The sequence below is a fragment of the Empidonax traillii genome, unplaced genomic scaffold (genome assembly GCF_003031625.1).
Source record: "Empidonax traillii isolate 1590-97213 ecotype Southwest subspecies unplaced genomic scaffold, ASM303162v1 scaffold247:size2371522, whole genome shotgun sequence".
NCBI classification, from domain to species: Eukaryota; Metazoa; Chordata; class Aves; order Passeriformes; family Tyrannidae; genus Empidonax; species Empidonax traillii.
This window is the reverse complement of record NW_020955440.1, coordinates 2,334,815-2,353,565: the sequence shown is the minus strand read 5'-3', so window position 1 is coordinate 2,353,565 and position 18,751 is coordinate 2,334,815. Positions and strand designations below refer to the sequence as shown.

The 18,751-nt window shown below is 41.8% G+C and overlaps 1 long non-coding RNA gene across 1 annotated transcript in view; it reads right to left on the bottom strand.

Annotated features, from left to right (window-relative positions):
* Positions 1-6,946: 6,946 nt before the first annotated feature.
* LOC114059879 overlaps positions 6,947-18,751 on the bottom strand; it is a 14,831-nt gene continuing 3,026 nt past the window's right edge. Inside the window, exons 2-3 of the long non-coding RNA XR_003571758.1 lie at positions 16,954-17,025; positions 6,947-7,102 (exon numbers count right to left, since the gene is read on the bottom strand). This is a non-coding gene — a long non-coding RNA (uncharacterized LOC114059879). The remainder of the gene's footprint in view (positions 7,103-16,953; positions 17,026-18,751) is intronic.

Genomic DNA, 18,751 nt, shown 5'->3' with positions numbered 1-18,751 from the left:
TAAGCACAGCAAATCACTGGCATATGGTAGCAAAGTTTCAGCACTTATGGTACAGATTGTAACCAAGGCTAGAAAGGTGAACTCCACCTCCTGCCACTCCTCTGCTGAATCACCCCAGTAGGGGAAAGTCCTTGCTCCTCCTCACACAGCCAACAAAACTCCAGCAAGTTACCAAAACTGTCAGTGAAAACAACAAAGTCTGCAAGCAAAAGCTGAGAAATTTTTGCTAACACTTGTAAGAAATGAAAGCTGTTTTGGAGATCAAAGCTTCTCCTCTGATACACAGGGAAGTCCTCCACTTTTCTTAAATAGTCTTTTCTATCAGCTCACTGAATACAGTCCTACTGTAGTTCCCTCCCCTGGATATGGCTGTGCTGAAAGAAAGAAAAGGGTACCCCTTACACACCTCATGTGTGGGCTTTTTAATACATAAAGTGTCCAAAGAGTAACGCACACGACTGAAATACGAGTTTGCAGCAATACCAAAATATCAGGCTATACCAGGCCAACAACATTCTTCAAATCTGGACGTTTACTTTTTTTTTTTTCTCATTCAAGTGCCAAGACCACAGACTTGACAATTCTAATATTCAACAGATGAGAAAAGAGCGCATCAGAAAACAGATACTTCCATAAAAGCATGATTGGAAATAATGTTCAAGCTAACTGCCATCTAAAGATACCACTCCTATGGCTCATCTCTCACCAACCACAAACTCAATCCAAACTGAAAGATCCTTGCCCTAGGGTGTGTGAGGAGGAAATATTATTTCTTCGTTTTTTGGGGGGTTTTGGGGAGACAAACACAGGCATACAAATCAACAAAAACTAACTTCAAATCCATTTCTCTGCCTTTCCAGAAGATCTGTCCAGGCTGTCATCTGTAAGTGCCAGAGGACTTTCAAATCACTTTTTTTCTAGTTCCGCCCCTGTACCGCAGATGCTTCTGCACAGCAAGCAAGAGAGCCTGAAAATGGCAGCTTTTGCCTTCAAAGAGGAACTGCTTCTCCGTGAAGCCCTGGTCAAGAAAGTAGCAGCAGCTACTTACCCTTTAGCACACAAAAAGCCTTCTGCCCAAGATAAGCAACTACAGTTTGAGAGGTGACTTAAAAACTTAAAAACTCAAGTTTTTAAGGCTGAACGTCTCAACAGGGTTCGATGCAGAAGAAAGAAGGGGAGAAAAGAGATAAAGAAAGGGAGGGTCACATTCTGCCAGTTCCAAGTACGGAACCCTAAGATCTGAAAATAAATATCATGATGAGAAAAAGAAAGATGCAAATACATTTAAGAATTTTTCAGGAAAAAACTTTTATCACTAACTCAGAACACTTTTTTCCAAGTGGTTACTCTGCAGTTTTACCAGTTCCTCTATGATTTTTTCAACACGAAACATTGCAAAACTTGTTGCTTTTAGAAATAAAAAAAGGCAAAATTTAAAATAAAAAGATGGTAGAAACACATTGACTGTAAGATGCAGAAGGCAAATATGGGTGAACACCGGAAGGGCTGAAGACAAGAGAGAGCCTCACCCAAAACATGATCATTCGCTTCATGGTTGCCTCCCTCTCTACCTCCCCTGCAACCTATCACAGTATTATGCAAGACTCCATTATACTTCTCAGATACAGGCTCCGTACAGTAAATTACCCTGGAAAGCACTCCCCTTTGTGCAACAGTTCGAGTGTCCTGTCGTTTAGTTTTTAGTAAGAAGATATCGAATTTGATTTTTCAAGTGAAAGACTGAAATATAGGGCCCAAAGCTATACACTCAGACAAAACTTTTAAAGAAGAACATTTCTGTTCAACGAATAAGGTGGAAACACTGATTCTTTTACAAAATACTGTGCTAGACTTCAGAAGTACATAATTAGGAGAATCAAGGTGGTTTCCATCCACTGAAAGTTTAAGAAGCAATTTGATGCACCACAATTACCTCCAGGATTTTCTTCTCCCATTAAAAGTACCGCTAAGCCCATTTTATAATTGGTCTGCCATGTACACCATCCCCATTGCTTTAATTTCTTAATCATTTCCAGGAAAAGGTGAGTACCTGCCCACATAACAACTTAACTCGACTTCTATTTTAAAACAGCGCGGCGGCCGCCGTTGAACGAGTCTGTTTCAGCAGAAACAGAACCCCAAGGCAAGGTCGGGGGCGCAGAGGGTGATCGGTCTCTGCAGTGACAAGCCTGCCATTTTAAAGTGCCTCGGGACCACACCGGGCGAACGGCAGTGGAGCAAAGGTGCCCAAAGCCGCAGCGCTGACAGCCCGAATCGCTCTGTACCGTGCTCTGCTCCAAGCCGACCGGGCCCAGGTAAACGCAGCTTCGCAATAAATAAAATTCGTCTGCTGTCCAGTCCGCTGAGCGGCGGCTGGAGGGCTCGGGCCGGCAGCCCGCCTGACACCTCCGCAAGCTTCAAAGGCGACAAAACTATAAAACCCAGCAGAACTACAAACCAGCTGCCACACTTGGGCAGCACGCTGTTCAGAGCAGCACAGTGGCAGCCGGGGTGCCCTTTGCCCGCAGCAAGAGGCTCCAGCTTCAGGCAGCTTACCGCGCTGCTGCCCCGAAATGTCTCTTTACTCACGGCCCAGTTTATATTTTGAGTTTTTTCCCCCCGGTACTGCGCTTTGCCAGAAGTTCCCTTTTCCCCGCAGTGCTCTTCCGACGGCTGCGGAGCGCTGCCCCCGGCGCGGCCGCACGTCGAGGCGGCAGAGCCGCCGCCAGCAGCCCCGGGGCGCCGCGTCCCCCCCCGCCCGGCTCTCCCTCCCCGGGGAGCACGTACCGCCCGGCCGCGGGGCCCGCGGCGCCGCCCCGGCCTCCCCGCAGCTTCGTGCAGCTAAAATGGCTCCTGTCGAGAGGGGGAAGTGGTGCCCGAGCCCCGGCCGGTGACTCACCGCGGGGCCGGGCGGCTCGGCTCGGAACGACACGACACGCCCCGGGCGGCGGCCGGCGCTCCGCCGGGCCCGGCCCGCAGGTGGCGGCGGCCCCGCTGCGCTGCCCGGGCCGTGCCGGCAGTGGGTGCGGGGGAAGGGGCAGCGCCGCGGCCGGACAGGGGCCGGCGGCGGCCTCGAGACCCGCCTCGGCTCGGCCTCGCTCCCTCGTGTGCGGAGCGCGGCCGGGCCCTCCCGTCCCGCCCGGCTCCCCGCCGCTGCCCGCACCTCGGATCCTTACGAAACATCCCACCCCGGTCCCCTTCGTGAGCAATAATTCACAGAATCAATTAGGTTGGAAAAGACCTCTGAGGTCATCGAGTTCAACCTTTAACCCAACGCCACCATGTCAACTAGACCACGGCACTAAGTGGCACGTCCAGTCTTTCCTTAAACACCTCCAGCGATGGCGACTCCACCACCTCCCTGGGCAGCTTGTTACAATATCTAATTACCCCTTCTGTGAAGAAATTCTTCCCTATGTCAAACCTAAACCTGCCCTGGAGCAGCTTATGTTCTCTCCTCTCATCCTAAATTAAATAAACAAACATATTTCTGTGGAACATCTGGTATTTTATACCAATGTCATCTTGCTCACGTCAAACTGGTGTGGAAAAGAAGTGAAACTTAGGAGGGCCCACATTGCTCAGGGAAATTTAAAGTACAGTGTCCAACGGAGCACTGAGAAGCAGCCAATGCCAGAGCCAGGGTTCTCAGCCTCTCCGGTAAATTTCTGATATGCTTTTCATATTCTTTAAACAAACCTTTGTGCCTAATAAACAATACTCTGAAAGCTACCCAGCCCACAGCCCTGTAAAGGCTTGGGATGGACTCTGCATACACACCGGGCACTCTGAAAGGCCTGACAGACATGTAGTCTTAAAAACATGGCACAGAGAGTGAGGACAGAGGTACATCCCCCTTGTTTGTGGGAAGGGTAAGTGCATGCTCTGTTTGCAGGTGGCATGTGCACTGGTTTTCCACAAATTTCCAGAAGAGCAGAGTCCAAAGCAGCACTCTGGCTGTAAGGGAAGGCATGGCACAAGGACCCAAGCCCGTGAAGCAAACGAGAGGGTGTAACTGCAAGAGGCAACCTTTCAATGAGAAGGGAAGATCTGAGTAAAAGCCTGAAACGACTTCTAGCAAACACACTGAAACAAACCCAATATGCTTAAGCGCAGCTGTCATTAACACTCCCAGTAATAATTAAACAGTAGTCCCACAAGAAATGTGCTAAGCAAAACTCACAGTTTTATGGACATTAAACATAACCAGTAGTTGGAGATATTAATTACGAAGAAGAAAGTTTTGGGGTTACTTTCAAGTAATTTAGTCCCTATGATACCTGCATGGCACTTTAAGGCAAAATTACGTCCCAGTTTATTGTTTAAAGAGCAATTACCCATGTACGATTTTATTAGCTGTAGCTTATAATCTTATTTTTGCAGCTTGTTTTAGTGGAAGATCTGGAAAAAGCAGCAGCAGCACATTTTTTATGACTTACTGATTAAAGGCATCAATTACTAAAGTATCTTCACTACAGCTCCTTATCAAAACGTCTTCATTTGTATTTCTCAGCTGAAAAAAGACCACGAGGAGGAAGCACTGCATTATTACTTTAGTCCCTACATATTTTCCCCTTCTTGCAACAGATGTATATTCCTTCTCTCCAACAACTTAAGACTAATCCAATCTTACACCTAAAAGCATTTTTTTCTTATGCTGCAAAACCCTTTCAAAATCATGGGGTGTGGAGGGAAGAAATCTGACCCAGGTGCACAGCAGTTACAAGGAACTGTAACATTGGCACAGGGAGAGTGCCATTTTAATTATTAAAGAAAGTCTAATAGTTATGTTTTAGAGGGGAAAGAAACAACACAGTCTTATCCAGGCAATCAACTAAATTGAAAAAAATAATTTAGTCGAGATGTATGAGCACAAGCTATGAAAATATTTGCTGTTTCTAAGCTAAATATGGATGCCATATTTTCTTAAAAGCATATGTAAAATGTAAACATATTTAGCAAGAGAGAATGAAGGTGGATGTTCATCCCTGGAACCACATCAGGTTTCTTGATAATTATAATTTTGGCTTGAAGAATAAGTGACCTTGCCCAATTGCTGGGATGAGTATTTCCACGAAACTTAGATCACTGCTTGCCCAAAAGACATAGCTAGACACTGACCAACAGCACAGCTCAAGCCAATTTAAACAGCTTTAGTCCTCTACTCCATCCCAGCCTCATATTCCTCACACCGAGCTACTCTCCGCACTGCTTCCCAGAGCAAATATTTGTGCAGCCGAGCAGCATGGCAGAGGGTGAAACCCACCAGCAGAAAAGTTAAGACTAGACAAATAAATAAATAAATAACACATACTACAATTTTCACACTGCTGTTGGCCCCAGCTCCCAGAGAAACACAGGCCAAATCACACCCCAAGGGGAGCAGTGCAGCCAAGAAGCCTTGGGGTAGCAGAGATCTGGATGAAGCTCTCACTTCTGCTGGCCTCAAGCATGACCCCAGGCAAGCTGCTTCTCTTTTCACAGCCTGGTTTGGTAATTGCTGCCCTCCTTTGCTTTAGGCTTTGAAACTTACAGGTCTGCAAGGATGGCATGGGATGGGGTGGGACTGGATGCTTCACCAGGAGGCAAAGGGGTGGACTACAGCAGCACTCCTGCACAAGGGGCAGCACGAGACTCTGAAGCCATGCAAGGACAGACCAGAATGATGGGCACTGGAGGTTTCCTGCCCCATGTGAAAGACATATATTTTAGTCTCATAAAAACAAGCCAAGAGGGAGGTTTGTAACTGTGCTCAGCTTTCACTTTTGGATGGGGGTTGGGGAAGAGAAAACTTTGTTTTGTCTTGAAGGGAGCAGAAAAATTAAATTTAAAAGCTCTTTGTTTTTTATTTTTCTGTTATATTCTGTACAAGTTCACTACATGAGAAGCCCTACCAAGCCCCCATTTATGTGAAACCCCATGGTACCATTCCTAAAGTAGCTCGAGATGCTGTTAACTCCTTTCCAGTATTGCAAGAGGAGATCCCACCACCCTGCTCTCAGCTCAGGCTCATACAGTCACCTTGCACAGGCTTGGGGCCTCATCAAAGTCCGCCTCAAGACTGGATATAAATCTGATTTAAGGAACTTCTGGTTTGCATTTGTTTTTGTAGGATCCCAGTATCTCAAGCTTTGCAAAACATTTAATCTCAGGCATCCCTGTAGGAAGGAAATTCTAACAATCCCATTTACAAGCATGGCAGGAAAGAACACCTGAGCAATGGATACACCCAAGATTACACTGTATGTGTGTGGAAGGACAACACTTGAACCAGCCTTCACCCAAGTCACCAAGAAACACCAGTAGCACTGCTACTGCTATGCTACTGCTACATTTTAATATAATAAATATAATATACATCTATCATGGCATTACTGTCTTGGTACTTTGGGTTTGTGGACCAGCTCCTCCCACTGTGGTAGGTGCCACATAAAACACAGAGGGACACTACTGTGGGTTTCTAATGCTGCCAGATGCATAATAACCTAAACATTTAGACGCGGAGAAATTGCATCAGGAAATTATAAGGTAACTTACTCCTATCCCCAAGGGAAGTCTCTGCTAGGACATTAGGTACAGAAAAATTCTTATGACTGTGTTATTTAACAACTTAATCATGAATTCAGGCTATACACTTCTGATATTTTTAAGACAAGTGTTTCCCATTTACAGATTTATATTTCCAGAGATTTCGATAAAAAAGCACCTCAAAGAAAAAATGTGGAACTCCGGGTTCCAGGTACCTGGAGCGCAGCCCATGCAGCTATCAGTTCTTAATTTGCAATTTAAAGGTATGGTTCAGTGTTGTTTTAGTGCATGCTGAGTATAGGCTGAAAGTAGAGCACAGTGAATTTGAGAGTAAGCAGTTTACTTTTTCACTGTGCTGGTCTTCTGAACTTGAGTTGAATTGTAGGAAAGGAAAGGTGGTAGCAAACAAAGTGTATATGAAAAGGCCACCACACTTTTCAAAAGTTGAGAGAGAAAGTATCCTGGCCATTCTGTGCTTAATTGGAATCCTTCAGATAGTAAATGTCATCTTCTTTCAAATATACATGAAAGTGTTTCTTAAGTCTGTGGTTGCACAAGCCTCCAGAAATTATGCCTTGGTACCAGAAGGGGCAAAAGAGGTTGTCTAAAATTAAATGGATTCACTACCAAGCACCAGGCAACTTTAACCTCATCTATTATATGCTTTGACCTTTGCCTCCAGTGTTTCCTAGTGGGGGCAGATTCGGCAAGGTGGCTGCACATCAACATCCCACACAGCTACAAACCCCTGACCTTGTACAGCCTTGCAAAAACTCTTCTTAGATCATCTCTAAGGTATTCCTAGGTCACATCCCAGTGATGACAAGCCTCTAGGAAAATCTACTTATATAGCCACTTTTCCTTGCTCTTTCAAGTTCCTTCCTTCCTCCTTTTGTTATAGGTTTGCCTCTGCTGAGAAGTAATGCTCCTTGGTATTTCTGAGAATGGTTTAACATGTGGGTATATTCTCCTTTCTACTGACAAGCAAGCTTTAGAGGGAAAGAACTGCAAAAATCCATTCAGCAGAAAGCTGACTGGGGTGGATGGGAAACACTGGCTGCTCTTGAACCAGCTCAGATTACGATGAGCATTGCCAGCAAAGGACATGGGACCTCCATCTGTGAGTGGTACTGAACTATTAGACTGGGCCACAACTCAGGTAAATTTTCACCCGTAAGACTCACATGGTTGCACAATAACCACCAAAAAAACCCCCCCCCAAAAAAGCACATTACTCGGGGGATGCTCCAGACAGAGAGAAGGGACAGAGGTGCTGCTTAACCCACGGCTTTCTGACCTGAGCTAGCTCTTGTTCTGCCTTCCCTCTGCATGCTACTTCCCTGTTTGTTTTTGGAAAGTGCACTGGAAGTCACTTAACATCCTATAAATAACCTTGCCAGTACGTATGACAGAAGTCACACTTGTAAACCCACAGCTCTAAGGCAAGTCAAGCTAAGAAATTAAAATAAAGACAAGACAAATTTATATCCTATATTTCTTCTCCCAGTGAGTTTTAGACCCCACAAAAATCATGAAACAAAAATAATTAAACGATGGTCTGCAAATATTTGCAAAATACATGCAATGTTACCCATTCTTCTCAGGTGACAGACAGGAGAAATCATCATGCCTCACCTAATGTTATCATTAACCATAGTCAGACAGACAATTAAGACTCCTGTATCCTGAAATCCAACTCACTAATAATTTGCTACTCTCCAGTTCTTCATTCAGAGTCACGAATCTGGCCAACAAAAAGGCCAACATTCCTTACATCTTTGACTATCGCTTCTCGACTCTTCTACAGCATGGACCCTACAACAAATAAGGCAACTAATCAGAAGGAAACAGAGAAATCTACATGGGTAAGTCTATCTGAATTTATGTTTTTAATCTAGAAGACCCTCGAAAAGGGTGCTTGAAAAGGCAGAAACCATTTCTGAAACAAGGCAGAAGATAGTATTGCTCTAATTAAGGTCCAAGTATAGCTTTGCACTGTAAAGGCAACACTATTTTATGTACAGAGCACTTCACTATAACACACTTGCAACAAAACAAAGCTAAAATGAACTCATTCTTGTATAGTAATAATTACTGAATATCCCAAGAGAACCAGCAAGGCCATAGCAATACCATGGTTTTATCTCGAATTCTCATGCAGTACATGTGCCAGCCCTGAAAATTCCTTTAAAATAATATACAATAACATACAAGGCAATGCAAGCCTGACTGCAGTAAGATTACTCTAGATCCTTAACTTTACAAAGGAAATGATCACTTGAGTGTACAGCTGGTATGAAAGACAAGTATTTGGTTGCCTATCTATTTCTATAGATTTGCACTGAAAAAAAAGCTTTTAAACAAATACGGATTTCCCACTATTGTGCAAGAAAGACACAAAGGTGAGGGGATACAAGGCATGAAGTAATTTTGATACATACTGCTAAAATACAAAAACACATGAATGAAAGAAAAGTTTAGATTTTCCAAGAGTAAGAAACAACCTTTCCATAAAGAAAGTCAGTTTTGATTCTTGAAGTAGAACAGTACTGAACATCATCCCACAAGCTTCAGATCCCCCACTAGTATAGTCCTTCTGTGTATAGCTGTGTTGCATTAACACGATGGTTTTATTTGCTCTGGAGTCCTTGAAAGGATAGTTTTTAAGAACCTAAGCTCAATTTGAAACTATTAGAGATGATACTACACCAGTAGTCATACACTTAGCTTTTGCTCTTTTCCTTTCTTACACACACACAAAAATCCAGAACCATTTGTAAACATGTTGTTCTGTGGTTTTTCTTTTTGATGTCGGAATGTTGAAATCCCTGATACAAGACCAAAAAAAAAAAAAAAATCAGGCATATGAATGAAGAGACATGTATACCAAGTGACACTATGTTGCAAATACACCCAGAAGGAAGATAAAACCAAGTATTGGGTGGGTTTTATATAGTCAGTGGTTTCTTAACTGGGACACTTTGTAGCTTACTGAGGAAGCCTCATTAAAAAGCTATAACTGTATTTTTTCCTCTTCTCATTCTGTGAGTCACTCATTACATTTTTGGATGTTGCAACACATTCATGAATAATAAACAGATACTGGGAAGAAGAGGAAAAAAACCAACAGTGTTCACACTGGATTTTTTAATGTCTGTATTTATCAGCATAAAAATCAAGAATGAACCTGAGATTTGTAGAAGTTTCTATGCAAGACATGCTATTAATCACAGATAAAGTATTTGGTACACCCAGAGAAAAGCACACAGACACGCCAAAGTTAGAGCACGGTGGTGTTAGTGTTGCTGTTATTGTTTGGCCTTTATACAGAGCGAGAGGAGAGGGAAGGGGGGAGGGATCGTAATGTTCCCCATCAAACCCTCTCCTGAGAGAGAACAGCCAGGCACCGCCCTTAGCTAGACAGTTCTGGACCCAAAGCTGCACTTCTGCAGCTGCCTTTTTTTTTTTTTTTTTTTAATACTTTTCTTTTAAAGACCAGTTAGGTTGCGGAGGCTGCGCAGTCCCAGAAAGTCAGCCATGCTACAGGAAATTACTGTTGATATCTTAAAGAAGTACCAGGGAATTATTTATTCACATTTGTGTTTTAGACAATAACAAAAGGAGCTTCCAGTATTTGCACATGTTGGGATGGTTGCTGCAAGGTTTTCCACTGTTCCAGTCAGATGAAAAACTGTTTGCTTCTATTCCCATTTTTGTTATCCTTTCAATCCCACCACCCTATGCAGGCCACACTGGCTACTGCACACACTTGTGCTGACTCCCTGTATGGTTGCAGACCAAGTACATGGAATTAAAGGAAATCCAGATAAACATCATTTTTAGAAAAATGTTGAGCTAGAGTTCCACAAATATTTTAGATGCTTACAAGAATGAAACAGGGTATTTTTCTGCACTGCTCAGGATGTGAACACAAAGAGAAGGAAAGCATGTTTATTACTGCTCTTCCAGTTGCTCTAATTAATGGAAAAAGATAAAAGTGGTAATTTGAAGAGTCAGCAGAAAGAAAATAAATTGTGCAAAAAAGTAAGCTCATGTAAATGAATCGATTTTTCCTTGCAACTCATTCAGGTAGAGACCTGGCTATTAAAGAACAGTTAGCTAGAAACACAAGCCGGTTGCTTGCTTGTTCAGGAAATAATACTTTAAGTAGCAGGTTTACCTATTCAAATACATGCTACATTAACCAATTGGTGAATACATGAATCATGGAGAAGAGAGTTAAAAATAAAGACCAAAGGAGGAGGAGGAGTGGGGAGGTTGGCACTGCAGGGAAGGTGAACTGGCTGCTGGAAGGACAACATTTTGATCTCTCAGTTACATTTTGAGTCGCACAAACAGCAGCTTCCATCTCTAAGCTCATCTTCAGCCAGACAAGCAGTCCTACCAGCAAATCCAGTAAGATTACAATCCTGTAGGTCAGTCCAAGAAAGCAAGCCATCACCTCTGCTATTGTCACTTGCCCATAAAAGTGAGGAACAGTAGTCAAACATATCCTAGAAGACTTCACTGAACACAGGCAAGGAGATTTGGTTCCAGAGAATTGGTGCTACTATGACGTGTTTTCCAATAGCCTCCTGGGAATCATCTTAGTTTTGTGGTTCAGGTAGCCTGAAACCAAAACTGGGAACCAGAGGCTAAGAGAACAAGAAGGCATTATGGCAGGCAGGGTTTCACAGATGTGATTTTCCTCCTGCTCTCTACTAACAGAGAACATGCTGTTATTAATGGAAGGAGCTCGGTATTCTCCTCAAGTATCCTGTCATGGAGACTCCATTCAAAGTACTATAAATACCTTTATGTTTATTATTTCAGTTTAATATTTTCCACTTAGCATTTCATTATAAATGTTTAACCCTATAATCAGTTTTGTCCTGCATATACTGAGGGTCCATCAGCTTTAAAGATATGTCTGCTCTGGAAAACATCCCACTAGAGTGGACTGATTTCAAATCCCTCTACCACCAACGGACAGATACCTAATTTGAGGGAGTGCTCACATTCTAGGATGGCAGTCTAAATTCAGAGTGTTTCATCCACAGCTTCTCTATAACTGATTTTATTTCTTGAACTTTTTCTTTTAACGCTTCCCCATTCTAGCAAGATGCATTAGAAATGTTTTCAAGTTTTGCATATGAGACAAAAATATACCACTTGTGACTGTGGTCAAAGAAGTCTTCCTGTGTGAGTAACTGAAGAGTAACATCAAACTATTTTAATTTCAATATTCAGAATAAAAATAATTAAAACAACTTTCCTTAAGACAGCGGTCAATGATCTCACTCAGGAAGGAGAAAGAGCAAAAAAAATTACTTTTTTGGTTTTTTTCCACTAATTGCCCTGATCCTCGGGCCTGCTGGTTTTAGGATATGATCCCTTGCTGCTTTGCACAAGCTAGGAGCAGCTTACTCCCTGCTACTCCATTTTAGGAGAAAATGGAAATCCCCTGCCCTAAACAAGCCCCCTTTAATTCTTTTATTGTTAATCCTTACTTGGCATGCAGCAGGCTGTCAATTCCCCAGAAGATCCCAAACAATCTATCCAAGGTATCCTGTGGTTCCAGGTGATTACAACAGTGTTAGATACACTATTTCTACTTACTTTCTGAAAATATACTAACTTCCCTTACATACTAAAATAAACTAAATTTCCCCTTTCTTGTCAAGTATATTACATTATCCAGTGAATGTTTTCAAAGCTACACAAGCATATCATTTGTGCACCACTGAGGCAAAAGTCAGATCTGTAGGTATAGGAATTTTGCAGCAAAATTACACAGCACATTGAAAAAATCACTTGTAGCATTAAATGCCAACTACCAACACCAGATAGCAAACAGGAAAAATGCTACCTGCATCATCAGAAAATGCATATTCGCATTTTTGGTGAAATGGCAGCTGGATACCATACAGGGAGAAAACAAAGGAGAGAACACCACGTTTTGGGTACAAATGCCCAAGGAACAACCCACATTTATAGGCAGAAAAGAAAAGGCTGAAGATCTGAAGATCTGCAGGTCAGAGTTAATACAGCACAGAAGTGTTAATCTACACTGACAAAACAAAACAGAGGAATGGGGAAAACAGCATATAATTATTCAGCAGTTGTGTTGACACTCTTTCATTTTAAAACCACTGCCCCTTGTCCTGCCACTGTCTGCCCACATAAAGAACCCGTCTCCCTCATCCCCCTTAAGGTACCGGGAAGGCATGAAAAGATCTCCTTGGAGCTTTCTCTTCTCTCAGCTCTCTCAACCTGTCTTTGTAGGAGAGGCGCTTCAGCCCTCCGATCTTTTTTGTGACCCTCCTCTGGACCGGTTCTAACAGGTCCATGTCTTTCTTTTGCTGAGGACCCCAGAGCTGGATGTCACCCCAGTACTCTAGGTGGGATCTCACAGAGGGGTAGAATCACTGACTTTGAACACCTGTCCATCCACACAATTTCTCTGACTAAGCAGAGCAGAAACACACTTCTGCTAGCTGTGCTTGCACAAGACCCGAGAAGATGACTACTCGTCATCCATTTACTTTCACTTTTATTAAACACCCAAAGACTTGAAATCCTCTGGAAAAAAAATCACTGCAGAGATAAAACAGAGCTGGTGGCAGGCTACTAATTGATATACTCTTTTTTCCCACATCCCTGATGGGGCCATATTGCCTCACTTTCCCCATCACTTTCTGCTTGGATCTGATCACTGGCACCAACCCCCAGCTAATAACAGCATGTGACTCCCCACAGAGTTGCTCGGGGCTTTCTGTACCTTCTTCCTTGTTTGTAAAGCACAGCAAAGTAAGCCCAGACTTAAAGGAATTGGAAGATCTTGAGCTTGAGTTCTTGGTCACATCCAGCTGGAAAAACTCAGTGCTTCACTGATGGCTACTGTTCACTTAGAAAATCTGATCATTAATTAGGTGAAAAAAATGCCTGTCGACAATTTTTGCTCTTCATCTCCTCAAAACTACATCATGCTAACACAATGTTCAAAGAACAAGGCAAAAAAAATTTAAGCTGTGAATACAGATAACTGCTCTTCAATGTTATTTGGTAGCAGTGTTCAGATTTGAGTCTGTTGTTTGCAGCATTGGATTTGAGTCCATTTTCATTGCATTTAGTAAAAGGTAACACTTTGTTTTTAAAAAGTTCACCAAAAAATCCTTCAGTAAACAAATGTCCACTAAGTTGGATGAGAGGAATGCAAATTTCTCACTGTGGGTGATGAATTAAACTCAACGTTATTCTGTAGGCACTAACCCACTCCCCTCCCAAAAGAGCATAATAATGATAGAAGTATCAATAAAGTAAAGGAAACCATTTAGCATCAACAGATGTGTCCTGGAAAATTTTCAGAAAAGGTCATTTGCAAAGAATATAAAAGTATATTTCTGTTTCTAACCATCATAGCTCTAGTATATTTATGGTCAGAAGCCAGTTCATTCATTCATTAAAATATTACATCAGTAATGATTGTAATGGTAACAGTTGAAAGCTGAATTTGAAAAATTCTTCATAATATTTTTACAAATCCTAAAGACCAAAGCTGTTAATCCATAAAATTAATTTAAGTAGGAAAACCTAAAAAAAACCCCTTTAGGTTTGTTTTCGGTGGCTCAAGCTGAAGATTTCGCTTGAAAAGTCATCCAGTGAAGGACAGATGCACAGAGCACATGGATATGCAAATATGTAAGAAAAGAGCTCAGCACAACGTCAGTGGAGGTAAGCAGGTGCTGGGGGACCTATTCTCTGCACAAAATTACATGGTGGTATAATTTCCCTTTACCAGAAGGAAACATAAAAGTAAAATGCTGGCACAAGTCTGCCAGCACAAGGCTGGAAAAAGCCTTACAGTTCTACAAATTCCAGACACATCTCATTTCTAACACCTCCACTAAAACAGCACTAATTTCCTCAATCCTTCCCCCAGCAGCTTCTCGGTACAGTCACCAGAACCTCTCACAGCTTTGCCACCTATGCTCCTCAGTCCATTTTGAGTAAAATAAATCTACTATTTTAACCAGGTAAGTTAAGCAAATTAATTTTGGCAGAAACAGAAGGGTTCCTGTGTTCAGCTGGCAGGTTAGGGGGCAGTAAACACAGGTAGAAAAGGAATGACAAGCTGCTGGGGAGTGATGAAGAAGATAGGCAACCATCACAGCTATGGACTATGCTCTAGAGATTCATTGTTCCTTAGACAACACATTATTATTACAACATAATTGGATGTTGGATTCAAAAGCAAGAAAGTTGGATCAGTCAGTATTCCTACAGCAGTATACGAACACTAACTACTGTCACTATCCTTTTTCTGACTAGTCTCGTTGTTCTCTTCCCCGCAATACCACTTCTCCGGTCACTTATCTTAAAAAATACCAAATCCCATGACACAGGGTAGCATAAACTGCTAACCTCTTCAGCAGTTTAAACTGGTGACAAAGTCCGCTCTTTCAGTTTCCCTCAAAACAAACATATCTGCTGTAATTCTCTTGATAAATGTCAGACCTTGAAAACAACAGACTGTTATTTCTCCTTGAACTTCTCCTCTTAACAAAATTAAACAGCACAGAACAGATGCTGTTCAATTCCACCCTTGCCTGAAAAAGGTCTCTGAAAGTCCGCAGCAAGTTGCAGAACCCTACAACTTTCCACCAGCAGTTCCACTGCTTCACCACCAGCTCATGCCCCCTTCTCAAAGATCCCAAACACACTCCAAAAGCAATTAAATTAATTCTGGGGAGTGGCAAAATTACATCTTCACTGGTCACAGGTGCGCTGGGTTAGGGACCACATGGAAAGTTTGTACACACACAGCAGGTACAGAGTAATACACTCAATAAAAACTAACTCTTGACTATACTGATTATAGTTACATTTGGCAGTGATGAAGGAGAAAACCAAACCTGACAAACAAAACAGTCTTACTACTATTTCCAGCCTTTGTTAATTTGGTTGTCTGGGTGCATAAATGTCACATACACACAAACACACACACACAATTTGTGCTATTACGCATATGAACAGTAAGCTATATAGCTCAACCATTTAAGAATATTATGCTCAAATTTGATATGCCCCTAAAATGGATGTTGGCCACTTAAGAATCCTGCAAACTTTAATCTCAGCCTCAAACGTTGTTTCACCTCACAGCCAGGAAGGAACTCAAACTCACTAAATACTACAAACACAGTAAGATGTCACAAAGTGGCAAACTACAATTCATGACTCACTTTCAAAACACACTTGTTGTGGCAATACTCATTATCACCTCCATATCAAATCAAGTTTTATGCAACTACTGAAACATCAAAATAGAATTCAAAACTTACTGTTGGTTCTTTGTTTTTGCCATTTTTTGAGAAGAAATTTATTAAATAACCTAACTACAGCCCTTCAAGACTGAAATGATCCAATCTGATTTGTACTTTTTTATCAAGTTGGATCCCGTATGTCCCAGAAATCAATAGTGCATTATCATTAACTCAAATACATGTAGCAACAGGCATATGGGCCAAACCCTTGAAGGCTGTACTGTCTTTATTTTCTCAAACATGCACATCTCAGTAGGGCAGATAAGGAAAGTGTATTTAAAATCATGTTTGAGAGCAGTGCTTTAGTGCTTGTGCATTTCCAAGTCAGCAGAAACACTCATGTTTTCAATATCCTGATTTACAAGAACTTGATCTCCTCATCTTCCGGTTTTCCTCAACAAGAAAACTTGCAGTAAACTCATCTTATATAGAAAATGCAATTTGTTACCTTAAAACATTCCTAGGATATTTTAAAGTGTGAATCAAAAACCCAAATCAAAACCACTGTGTTAAATACTAAACATCAAACTTTTGATACCATTTACCCTAGAGTAGGTTCAATAAAATAAATTTTCTACAGAAAGAAATACTTCTACACTTAAGAGTATATTTGTTCTAGTTCAGCTGCCAGAGGAAAAAAATGTGTCTGTTTGTTGTATTAAAAAGAACTGACTATGGAATTATAGAACATCATCTCATAGCCATCTAGGCTCAAGTGCAATTCCTAGGCCAAATTAAACCTTCAGCTTTACTGTGAAGATGCCTGAAGAGGAGCATTGCAGGTAATGCTTCAACTTGATTCAAGCAGTCAGTCATTTTTCAGGTTACAAAATGATTTCACCATCGTAACGTTTGTTTTAGTGACTGCCGGGGGTACTACGCTGCCAAGCCATACACACACATTCTGTCTCTGTCCGCTTGCACAGGAGATCTGGCAGCAGGAGGGGCGTGCCTGAAGGACAGAGAGGTGCTTAAGGGAGAGCACTGAGCAGCTGACCTCTGAATGGTGAGCAACATCCTTGCTTGTGTAATGGCAGGGAAAATTTTTTCATCCCTGAATATAACTGTCAGCATCCTGAACAAAGAAAGATGAAACACCAACCTGGGAATACGAGGGGACTCTGTAAACGAGGATCCGATATTCTGTCTCCAGCTGCCACCAGATGTTGAAGCTCTGGAGGAAAGTACACAATAATTAATCATAATCCCAGAAGTCAAATTAGGCACCAAGAAAAAACAGTCCTCCTGACCCAAGAGAAAACCATTCAGGTTCTGAAGCATGACATTTTAATCTCATTTTTGCCTAAGTAGCAACACGTACAATACACAGGAGGCACTGCAAATAATCTTGGTTTTTCAATCTAGGGAAGAATGCAGGTGAATGGAGCACAGTTCTTTCCCTTTCCACACACACACTGGAAAAGTCCTCTACCAAAGCAAGCTAAAGCACATCTTAGAGAAGGAAACCCCATCTCACTTTAAACAGCAACAAAACAGCAACAGCAAATCCACTACAGTGCTTTACTGCCCTCATGGCTACTTACTATTTCAAGGAACAGTATACCTAACTTCGTCTCTCAGACACTGGATGGTCAAGTAAATATCATGTACTTTCCTTACACAGGTGTATGATATATCTAGGCATCATTTCCTCTCTCAGATGTACAATCTAAAACTGGTCTCCAAATTCTGGAGTGACACTTCTGTCACTTTACTCTTACTAATATTTCACATCCTTCCTCACGTGAGAACAGCAGAACCAGACATGGAATTCCTGTGATCTTACTAATGCCACGTACTTTCCTACTTCTGTGCAATATTTATATTGCTATACAGCCAAAGACCACACTGCAGTTGCAGCACTGCAATGAAAACTCCTGTTGAGACGATTCATCACACAAATTCTCATGCCTTCTTTCAAATTACCAGTTTGAACGCAGTTGACTATCCTGCTGGTGTTACCACAGTCCTGGTTCCTTTGTATGTGGCTGTATGAAAAATGCCTTCTGGATACTGAATATTTAAAAAAATTATTTGGAGTACAGCGTGCCAATAACTTGCTCCACATGTGCACAAACCTGTACGTAATGCACTGGTAACAATGTGGTATCATCATAAAAGCTGTGAATATATTGATATTAACCAGCCTTACACCAAGATCCAGCCCCCAGGGAACCCTACAAGAAACAGCTGCACTCCCATAGAAAAAAGGCACGCCTAAGTTCCTCTCTAAACTAAGAAAGATTTATGAAGCAACTCTGCCAATGTTTGTGGTATTTATTCCACAGTGACTCCATGGCACAATTGTTTTAAGCTCACACTTCACTGCAGAGTTAATAGATATATCAGGGACACAATATAGGGTGAGTCTGCTACAATAGAACAGTTGATGAATAGCTTAGGAATTTGGGAGATGTGGTTTTTTACAATTCAAAACACTGGGAAGCAATTTGCTCTAGTTCTACTGTAAACTGGTCTTTAACAATCGTTAAGTCATTTTGAAAGATTCAGAATGAGTAAGCCCCGGCTTGTCATTTATTTCAGAGGCTCCATTTTAAAGTTTTCAATTTTTCAGCCAGGAAAACAATAATGAATAATGTGAGTAAGGAAAAGCATTCATACCATTAACCAAAGAGGTTTAGGTTCCATTCTCTAGTTAAAAAAAAAAAAAAAAAAAATCAGAATCAACTGCCTGACAGTTAGTGGACCAGGTAACCTATCAAATAATATTGTAATTCAGCAGTGTATTTCCATGTACATAAACATATACACAGTATTGGTGAAGCTTGTAGCATCGCCTATTAGGCAGCTGCTGAACACTTCCAATGCAATATGCTGCTTCCAGCTGCTTGTAACTTGGCCAGACTTTGACTGTTTGGCTTGAAATTTTCCAAGCTGAA